The sequence below is a fragment of the Passer domesticus genome, chromosome 6 (genome assembly GCF_036417665.1).
Source record: "Passer domesticus isolate bPasDom1 chromosome 6, bPasDom1.hap1, whole genome shotgun sequence".
Taxonomy (NCBI): Eukaryota; Metazoa; Chordata; class Aves; order Passeriformes; family Passeridae; genus Passer; species Passer domesticus.
The window spans coordinates 56,393,660-56,398,646 of NC_087479.1; positions in this window are offsets into that span (position 1 = coordinate 56,393,660).

Here is a 4,987-nt window from a genome sequence, read left to right on the forward strand (position 1 = left end):
TAGTGTGGTGTTGCAAATTTTGTTACTGTGCTAGGTTAATCTCATTAAGTTTTATTTTGATTTTATTTTCAGTTTTCAGTAAGGAGGGGCTCTTAAGGAGCATTTTTATAGACTTTCAGCCCTTCCACCAGCCTGTAATTTGGGCTAACAAAAAGAAGACAATGTTAAGTTTAATTTTGATTTTATTTTCAGTAAGGAGAGGTTCTTAAGGAACACTTTTACAGACTTTCATCCCTTCCACCAGCCTGTAATTTGGGCTAACAAAAAGAAGATAGGTTCATGGATCTAAGTGAGAGCAGGAGGAGGTTGTTTATTTAGCTGGGTTTTCTGGGGATGCTCTAAACGAACTCCAGAATCCAGCAGAATTGCCAGAGGGGATTTGCACCGTGCCAGGCCTGTGTCTGTCTGTCCCCATTGTACCTAAAGGACGTATGGACACACGTACACCCAGATATACACCCCCCACTTCTAAAAATTGTTTTTGTTAGGATGCTTAAAAGGGGAAAAAAACCAACCCAGCTGTGTTTTTAACAGGCTCTTTGGGAGAGTGAATGCCATCCCTTTATATTGCCACACAGCACAATCTTAGTGTAATTTTCCATTGAACTTGTAACCTGGTTAATACCTCAATGCGCTTTGTGTGAGGGTTGTTAGTGTGGGCGTGGGTGGAGAGCTGCATGTCAAGGAATAATGAGAGAAGACAAATCAACAGGCAGCAACAATGCGAGCTGGGACTGGCTAGTGAAAGCTAAAGGCCTTTAGTCACTGGCAGGGAAATCTAAACATTCCCATATCTATGAAGCTGGCTCATTGTGCTGCAGTTGTTACTCTCGATGCTGTGCTGAAAAAGGGATCTCATGATTAAAAAGCCAGTGTGCGGGGAGTTTTGAGTCAAAGCACAGGCATCACAAGCAGCCTTTGTAAAGCACAGATACCATCTAGGCTGGTTATGCTTTCCTTTTGGCATATTTGTCACCGCAGATAGCACTTCACTGGAGACTTGGGGCAGCAGGGCTGTGCTGCTGAGGTGGCTGCAGTGCTGCAGATGAGATTAAATGCACTTAAACTCGGGGAAAAGAGCAGCTTTGCTCAAAGCATGAGATGATAGTTATTAAAATGAAGAGCTTAAAGCAAGGAAAAACGAGCTTTGATTTTGATACTGGTCAGTTTTAAGTATATTTTAAATTTTATGGCATCAACCCACAAATTGTCAAAGAAACATCAGCTTTAAATTTTTTTGGTACATATTTTTATCAGACCTGCATGTTATGTATTTATAAGACAGAGATAAACCGCATTAAACACCACAACAGGCAGGTCCCTCCTCACCCAGCTAACTTGAATCCGGGAACAATTAATTACAGGTACAAGCCCAGCACTTCAACGGCTAATCACCGTGTTTACACCTACTAGCTCGTAATGGAAATGCCAACTTCTGCTCAAGCAGGAACGAAAAAGAGCTTCCCATCCCTTCCTCACCCGACAACTTCTGCGCTCGCTGTTCCTGCAGGTGCCGGTGGCGGGCAGAGGCAGCTCCCCACAGCCCTTCCCTGCCCTTCCCAAGGCTTTTCCCGGCCCCGCAGTGGGGGGGAAAAGATGGACCAGTGGACCATCATGTCAGCGGCATGCCGGCCGGAGGAGAGGAGGCATTCCTGGCCCGCTGGCTCCTTCCCGTGCCCTGTGGAAGGGGAGCAGCGCCCGGCGGGCCGCGCAGCGGGGCAGCGCTCGGGGCCGCAGCCGTGCGCTCCGCGGGCAGCCGTGCCCTGCTCCCGCGGCCCCAGCGCAGCCCAGGGGCATCTCCCCGGGCGGGCCCGGGCACGGAAGCCCCGCTGGCTCGGCCCCAGCCCCGGCGCTGGATGCCGGGCCCTTCCCGGGGGCAGCGGGCAGGGATGGAGCGCGGCTCCCTGGGGATGCGCTGCCTCGCCGGGCTCCGCGTCCGGCAGCAGGAGCGGGGCACGAAAATCTTCAGCGTGACCTAAACAGCCTCTAACACCCATACTCACCCGCTTTTTTCTTCCAGAGCTGTGTTACTTGTGAAGACTGAAATCTGCTGTGATCTGTTTGCTCAGCGATTTCCAAGGGTCTCCTCTTTTCACACTGAAATTAGTGGGAGTTTTGCTATTGATTTCAATAGGAATGAGACATTTCTGTGCATTTGGTTAAAATGTATTTCATAATAACACCTTATACTTTATTTATAAGCCCCTTCTAAGGCATTTCACAAATTATAGTCACACAAGAATTGATGTGTGAGTGCTGTCTTAATAACACTGTATTTTGTGTTTCAAATATTGTGTTCTAGATACAATATTTACATTTACAAGTGAAAAGGCGGCTAACCTAACAGTTATTGTTCAGAGCAGACAGATGATGAGCCATACGTGCTGATGGCGAAGCAGACATGCATGGGTGACACGCGTGCTGGAGCCGCCTCGCACCGAGCACACACCGCCTTTAATCGCTTTTAAAAGGTAAGCACCGGCCAGCCTGTGCCCTGCCGCAGGAGGCGGGGAGAGCTGCCTTCTCACCCGGGGTAGAGCGCTGGAAGGGGGCTTCCCCTCTTCTTTTTAGCCAGGCTTTTTATTTATAAAGTGAGCAAAATGCCAGCCTAACACGGGATTTATTTGTAGGGGCAAGATTACAGCAGCAGACATTGCCCCCCCCCCCCAGGCTTTCCAGCCATTTGGAAGTCCCATTTCCTTCCCTTTCAATGGCCAAACATGTCTGGTTGTTTTTTTTTTTTTTTTTTTTTTTTTTTTTTTTTTTTGTTTTTTTTTTTTTTTTAACATTGATTTTTCTGGTGTTACCGACTAAAATATATTATCTCCCCTTCTCTGGGTAATTAATATGTGCAGTTTAGAGCTACGCTAAGGATTAAATTAGTTCCACTTTCCCATGGTAAAACGGCACTGCAAAAACTGAAAATTTGTGGTTCTTTTAAATTTTTTCCCCCGAGTTCATTTCTGTTTGCTTTTGCGCACAGTTTCAGCTTTGTGCCACGTGTGGCTGATAAGGCTTCTCCACTCTGGGAATGGTGTAGGGTCTTCTTTTAAAATAATTCTTCTGTGCAGCCCTCTTTTTGGTCAGAGTGTGATTGGCACCTACAGACACCCCAAACAGCACCCTCCTCAGCTGGAAAGAGGGGAGGGAATTGGAATTACAGGTGTGGGAGGGAGTCTGTGGTGGCTGCCTGGTCCTACTCAGAGGGAGAGAAGGCACTGTGGGAGTGTTTCTCTTTTCCCTAAAGCCCTGCACTGCCCAGTGGCAGAGGCATGTTCCTCCTCTTTGGGTGGAAAACAAAGCATGGAATGTAGCTCCTTTTGGATTAGTGCTGGAGAATGGTGTGAGGGAAGTCTCCCACATACGTTACCATTCAGTATTTCTTTGAGAAAACAGAGGCTGGAGGAAGCTGCACGAGGTGCACAGTAGTAAAAAGATAGCACAGCTTGGACAGGAGCCAGGTTGGCAGGTTTGTGCTTTAGAACGTAGCTTAAATTAATTCCTCCCCCAACATTCTCTTCTTAGCTGTGAAGAAAGAAAACCCCAGAGCATCAGCAGACAGTTAGGGTAGCTTACCCTGGGTAATTCACTATCCTAAGATAGTTTGCAAAAGTGGTCATGTGGAACATGAAGGTGCTTTTATAGGGTCTGCAGAAATGAAACCCCAAAGCAATGAAGCCATTTGATCAGTCTGGTAATATGTGCTGCTGACGTGCTGTAGATTTCCATGAATCCTCCCAGCTGCCAGAACCCCTGCTGTATCTCTGGAAGGTGGTGGGAGTCTCCAAGAAACCTGCTTTCCTTCAAGATTTGACTGTGTTTTTGCACACTGAGAATCTCAGGGCCTTCTGTGCTGTTCCCTTTCCCCATCCTGGTTGTATCCCTGGTGAGAGGATCATGATTTTGAAAATGTGTGTCTGATGCTGGTGGGCTGTGTGCTGGGGCAGGGCTGGTTTGCCCCCACAAAGGACTTTGACACTGGTTTTGCTGGGCTGGTAGAGGTCTCTGGTGCTGGAGCCTCACTGCCCAGATCAAATTGTAGGTGGGTCAGATGGTGAGCAGAAGGTCTGTGAGTGCCCCAGGAGGATCCCTGTTACCTTCAGGTGCCTGACAGGAGCTGGAAGTCTCCTGGAATCCTCCAGCAGAGGTTGCAGTTGCCTCCAGGCACCTGACAGACCTCACGTACTCTCTGGCAGCTAAAATTGGTGAGGGTTGCAAATTGCAGCTCTTCCTCTCCTGGGACATACAAGCTTTTCCAGCTGCACCAGAGAAGTTTGTAGATTCACAGATAACCTCCTTCAGGTCAGGCTTACACCAGTGGATTTTGAGAAGTTTATGAACAGTTATTCCACAGAAATTACCTACAGGGCAACAGAAGGGCTCTGATTTACATGGAACTGCATACAGCAGATAAACATGTTCAGCTCGTTACAAGAAATATGTTAATTTGTAATGAGTGAAGAAAACATGTATTTCTCTCTGTAACTGTGTATGGTTTACCCTTTAGATTTTACTTGGAAAAGATGGATTCAAGCTCAGTCTGTATTCTGCAGCTTTGTGCCTCAAATACTGCAGGGGAGGGTTTATTTATTTTTAAAACTCCCCTGTCAAACTGGATTAAGTAAAACCTCACCATTTAAATTTTATACTTTTTTTTTGCTTTTAAAGAAGCAAGTTGTCCATTTTGATTTCTCTGAATTTAAGTCAACACTGCTACTTTGCAAAGCAAAGTAATAAAATTCAAACCCTTAGATTCTTATTTAAACTAAGTTTTTGTTGGTTCTGATGATTTTCTGATTCAATTGATTCAATTCCTCTCAGTGAACTTCTGCTGGTTTACACCTGTTTGGGCTAGGGTATATTTAAAACTTCACTGAGAGTTAGACAGTCAAGGACTGCAAAATCACTCCCATGAAGTAATTGTGCCTTCACCCACTCTGCTTGTGCTTCAATCCTTTCCCCCTCTATTTTGTTTGGACGAGTTCTA